The sequence below is a fragment of the Anser brachyrhynchus genome, assembly GCF_964034855.1.
Source record: "Anser brachyrhynchus genome assembly, contig: SCAFFOLD_246, whole genome shotgun sequence".
In the NCBI taxonomy this organism is placed as follows: Eukaryota; Metazoa; Chordata; class Aves; order Anseriformes; family Anatidae; genus Anser; species Anser brachyrhynchus.
Window position 1 is genome coordinate 192,717 of NW_027663494.1, and position 6,306 is coordinate 199,022.

A 6,306-nucleotide genomic window follows, 5' to 3' on the forward strand; every position below is an offset into this window, starting at 1 on the left:
GCAGGACCCTTCGCCTTATTCTTCCTAGCTGAATATGCGAACATTATGCTAATAAATACACTTACAGCCATCATATTCCTAAACCCAAGCGCCCTAGGGCCACCCACAGAACTATTCCCCGTCATCCTAGCCACAAAAGTCCTCCTACTATCTTCTGGTTTCTTATGGGTCCGAGCTTCATACCCACGATTCCGATATGACCAACTAATGCACCTACTATGAAAAAACTTCCTACCCCTCACACTAGCTCTGTGCCTCTGACACATCAGCATACCTATCTGCTATGCAGGCCTACCTCCTTACATAAGGAAATGTGCCTGAACTACAAAGGGTCACTATGATAAAGTGAACATAGAGGTATAACAGCCCTCTCATTTCCTGTTGACCTTAGAAAAGTAGGAATTGAACCCACACAAGAGAAATCAAAATTCTCCATACTTCCCTTATATTATTTTCTAGTAGAGTCAGCTAATCAAGCTATCGGGCCCATACCCCGAAAATGATGGTTTAACCCCCTCCTCTACTAATGAACCCTTACGCGACCCCAATCATAACCTTCAGCCTCATCTTGGGCACCACAATCACAATTTCCAGCAACCACTGAGTTCTGGCCTGGACAGGACTGGAGATCAACACACTAGCCATCATTCCCCTAATTGCCAAATCCCACCACCCACGAGCAGTAGAAGCCGCAACGAAATACTTCCTAACCCAAGCAGCTGCTTCCGCCCTGGTCCTATTCTCTAGCATAACCAATGCCTGAGTCACTGGCCAATGAGACATCACACAAATAAACCACCCAACCTCCTGTCTACTACTGACAGCAGCAATCGCTATTAAACTGGGCCTAGTGCCATTTCACTTCTGATTCCCAGAAGTACTACAAGGATCGCCACTAATAACAGCCCTGCTACTCTCGACCCTCATAAAATTCCCCCCACTAACCCTGCTCCTACTAACATCCAAATCCCTCGACCCAGCTCTAATCACCGCCATGGCCCTAGCCTCAACAGCACTAGGAGGCTGAATAGGACTGAACCAAACACAAACACGCAAAATCCTAACTTCCGAACTTCCAAGCCCCCATAAACCCCCCAAACACCAACCCCCCAAAAACAATTGCCACAAACGCTACTGCACATCCAATCACCCGTCAATCCCCCCAAGCCCCAGGGAAAGGCTCCGCTGCTAAAGCTACTGAATAAACAAACACCACCAGCATACCCCCCAAATACACCATAAACAGCACTAAAGCCACGAACGAAACCCCAAGGCCCAGCAACCACCCGCACCCCGCCACAGACGCTAACACCAAACCAACAACCCCATAATACGGCGAAGGATTCGACGCCACACCCAAAACACCCACCGCAAAGCAAATCCCTAAAAAAAACATAAAATAAGTCATTATTCCTGCCCGGACACTACCCGAGGCCTGCGGCTCGAAAAGCCGCCATTGTTCTCAACTACAGGAACTAACCGCAAGCCCCCAATAATTCTACCCCATCTATGCCATTATGCTTAACCCCCCCCCCCTCCCCCCGAGGCGGGGGTATTTGGTTATGCATATTCGTGCATAAATTTATATACCCCATATACATACATACTATAGTACCAGTAATATACATTATATACGGACTATCTTATAAGCAGGTGCTAAACCCATACATGTACACGGCCATTAAACCCTTAAACACACTCCTACCAAACCACCCGGCATGAATGTTCTAGGACCATACCGCACAACACCCAATACAACTCCACTCAAGCGCATAACAAGACCCCATTTTAATGAATGCTCACAGGACATGCTCCAACAACAACTCTCCACCACATATCTCATGCAGTTCGTATCAGACGGATTTATTAATCGTACTCCTCACGTGAAATCAGCAACCCGTTGCACATAATGTCCGGTATGACTAGCTTCAGGCCCATACGTTCCCCCTAAACCCCTCGCCCTCCTCACATTTTTGCGCCTCTGGTTCCTCGGTCAGGGCCATCCATTGGGTTCACTCACCCCTCCTTGCCCTTCAAAGTGGCATCTGTGAGTACTTTCACCTTCTCAATGCGTAATCGCGGCATGTTCCAGCTTTTTGGCGCCTCTGGTTCCTCTTATTTTTTCCGGGGTTACCTCACAGGTGGCTATTCCCAGTGATCTCGGGGGTCCCACAATCTAAGCCTGGACACACCTGCCTCACGGCCTATCCTATATTTCAAGGGTCCCTCGATGAGACGGTTGGTGTATACGGGGAATCATCCTGACACTGATGCACTTTGACCACATTCAGTTAATGTTACCTCCACCCTCCGGGTTAAATGGGGCTATTGGATGAATGCTCGTTGGACATAGCACAAAACAGCAAATCATTAAGCGCAACCCCTGCGCTTCACAAACTAAACCAGTAAACTTTCGCTAACCACCATGTAGCATAAACCTTCATCGCCCAATCCCAGCAAACTACCTCTAAAACTCCATTAATCATCCCTTCCATGACATCATCGGAACGATGTATATATACACACAAACACATACAAAATAACTTAAACTTATTAGAGAAACTCCAGTACTAAAAATAGTAAACACAAGCAATAATTTCATATACTTCACTCTCACTCACCACTCAACTATCAGCTAACCACACCCCCGTCCACATAGCTTAACACAAAGCATGGCACTGAAGTTGCCAAGATGGCATAAAACATGCCTGCGGACAAAAGACTTAGTCCTAACCTTACGGTTGGTTTTTGCAAATATATACATGCAAGTATCCGCGCCCCAGTGTAAACGCCCTCGACCACCTACCCCCATACAGGCCTTGAGGAGCGGGTATCAGGCACACCCAAGTAGTAGCCCAAGACGCCTCGCTAAGCCACGCCCCCACGGGTATTCAGCAGTAATTAACATTAAGCAATGAGTGCAAACTTGACTTAGTTATAGCAACAGCCTAACTTCAAGGGTTGGTAAATCTTGTGCCAGCCACCGCGGTCATACAAGAAACCCAAATCAACCGTCCTATTGACACGGCGTAAAGAGTGGTAAAATGCCTATCCTAGCTAACTAAGATCAAAATGCAACTGAGCTGTCATAAGCCCAAGATGCACCTAAACACACCATTAAGATGATCTTAGGAACTAACGACTGATTTAAACCCACGAAAGCCAGGGCCCAAACTGGGATTAGATACCCCACTATGCCTGGCCCTAAATCTTGATACTTACTTTACCGAAGTATCCGCCAGAGAACTACGAGCACAAACGCTTAAAACTCTAAGGACTTGGCGGTGCCCCAAACCCACCTAGAGGAGCCTGTTCTACAATCGATAATCCCCGATTAACCCAACCACCCCTTGCCAACACAGCCTACATACCGCCGTCGCCAGCCCACCTCGAATGAGAGCACAACAGTGGACACAATAGCACCCCGCTAATAAGACAGGTCAAGGTATAGCCTATGGAGTGGAAGAAATGGGCTACATTCCCCATTCATAGGGCACACGGAAAGAAGCGTGAAACCACTTCTGGAAGGCGGATTTAGCAGTAAAGTGGGACAATAGAGCCTACTTTAAGCCGGCCCTGGGGCACGTACATACCGCCCGTCACCCTCCTCAAAAGCCACATCCCACATAACTAATACCATAAATACGCTGAAGATGAGGTAAGTCGTAACAAGGTAAGTGTACCGGAAGGTGTACTTAGAATATCAAGACGTAGCTATAACACCAAAGCACTCAGCTTACACCTGAAAGATATCTACTAGACCGGATCGTCTTGAAGCCCCCCCTCTAGCTCAACCACACAAATAGTACACCAAAACTAAAGAATTTACTAAACTAATTAAACTAAAGCATTTTACAGTCTTAGTATAGGCGATAGAAAAGACACTTAGACGCGATAGAGACCCCAGTACCGTAAGGGAAAGATGAAATAGCAGTGAAACAATCAAAGCGACAGACAGCAAAGATCAACCCTTGTACCTTTTGCATCATGGTTTAGCGAGAACAACCAAGCAAAGTGAACTAAAGTTTGCCCCCCCGAAACCCAAGCGAGCTACTTTCAAGCAGTTAAAGAGAGCGAACCCGTCTCTGTTGCAAAAGAGTGGGATGACTTGTCAGTAGAGGTGAAAAGCCAACCGAGCTGGGTGATAGCTGGTTACCTGTGAAACGAATCTAAGTTCCCCCTTAATCCTCCCTACCGGACATCCTGAACCCTAATGAGATGATTAAGAGCTATTTAATGGAGGGACAGCTCCATTAAAAAAGGACACAACCTCGACTAGCGGATAATTCTTACTACTGATCCTACCGTGGGCCCTAAAGCAGCCATCAAAAAAGAGTGCGTCAAAGCTCCACCACCTAAAAATACCAAAATAAGATGATTCCCTTATCACAAACAGGTCAACCTATGAATATAGGAGAATTAATGCTAAAATAAGTAACTCAGGGCCACACCCCTCTAACGGCGCAAGCTTACATAGAAACATTATTAACAGACCTAGACAGATACAAAAACCCCTACAAGACCACGTATTAACTAACCCTGTTAACCCGACTCAGGAGCGCCTATAAGAGCGATTAAAATCTGTGAAAGGAACTCGGCAAATTAATAAGGCCCGACTGTTTACCAAAAACATAGCCTTCAGCAAATTAAACAAGTATTGAAGGTGATGCCTGCCCGGTGACTTAGGTTTAACGGCCGCGGTATCCTAACCGTGCAAAGGTAGCGCAATCAATTGTCCCATAAATCGAGACTTGTATGAATGGCTAAACGAGGTCTTAACTGTCTCTCACAGATAATCAGTGAAATTGATCTCCCCGTGCAAAAGCGGGGATGTGAACATAAGACGAGAAGACCCTGTGGAACTTAAAAATCAACGACCACCGCGAATCCTCAATCAACCCCACTGGGGCCACTACCATCGCAGAGCCTGGTCGATATTTTTCGGTTGGGGCGACCTTGGAGGAGAACAAATCCTCCAAAAACAAGACCATACCTCTTTACCTAGAGCTACCCCTCAAAGTGCTAACAGTGACCAGACCCAATATAATTGATTAATGGACCAAGCTACCCCAGGGATAACAGCGCAATCCCCCTCAAGAGCCCATATCGACAGGGGGGTTTACGACCTCGATGTTGGATCAGGACATCCTAATGGTGCAGCCGCTATTAAGGGTTCGTTTGTTCAACGATTAACAGTCCTACGTGATCTGAGTTCAGACCGGAGCAATCCGGGTCGGTTTCTATCTATGACACACTCTCCCCAGTACGAAAGGACCGGGAAAGTGGGGCCAATACCACAAGCACGCCCCCCCCCTCCAAGCAGTGAAACCAACTAAACCGTGAAGAGGGCCTTCCCCCACCACTTTCAATCCTAGAAAAGGACCAGCTAGAGTGGCAGAGCCCGGCAAGTGCAGAAGGCTTAAGCCCTTTCCCCAGAGGTTCAAATCCTCTCCCTAGCTTCACCCATGATTCAAATAACAACACTAAGCTGCCTCGTTATATCCCTCCTATACATCATCCCAATCCTGATTGCCGTAGCCTTCCTAACCCTAGTAGAACGGAAAATCCTAAGCTACATACAATCCCGCAAAGGCCCTAACGTTGTCGGGCCTTTTGGCCTACTTCAACCATTTGCGGACGGACTGAAACTATTTACCAAAGAGCCCATCCGACCCTCTACCTCTTCCCCACTTCTATTCATTCTGATACCAATACTAGCCCTTGTCCTAGCCCTCACCACTTGAGCACCACTACCACTCCCATTTCCCCTAGCAGATCTAAACCTCGGAGTTCTCTTCCTAATAGCCATGTCAAGCCTAGCCGTCTACTCAGTCCTATGATCAGGCTGAGCCTCGAACTCAAAATACGCACTAATCGGAGCCCTACGGGCAGTAGCACAGACCATTTCATACGAAGTGACACTGGCCATAATCCTGCTATCAATAATCATACTAAGCGGAAGCTACACACTCAGCTCCTTTGCCATCGCACAGGAGCCTCTATACTTCATTTTCTCCTCATGACCCCTAGCAATAATATGATACGTATCCACCCTAGCAGAGACAAACCGAGCTCCTTTTGACCTCACAGAGGGTGAATCTGAGCTAGTCTCAGGGTTTAACGTTGAATACGCCGCAGGACCCTTCGCCTTATTCTTCCTAGCTGAATATGCGAACATTATGCTAATAAATACACTTACAGCCATCATATTCCTAAACCCAAGCGCCCTAGGGCCACCCACAGAACTATTCCCCGTCATCCTAGCCACAAAAGTCCTCCTACTATCTTCTGGTTTCTTATGGGTCC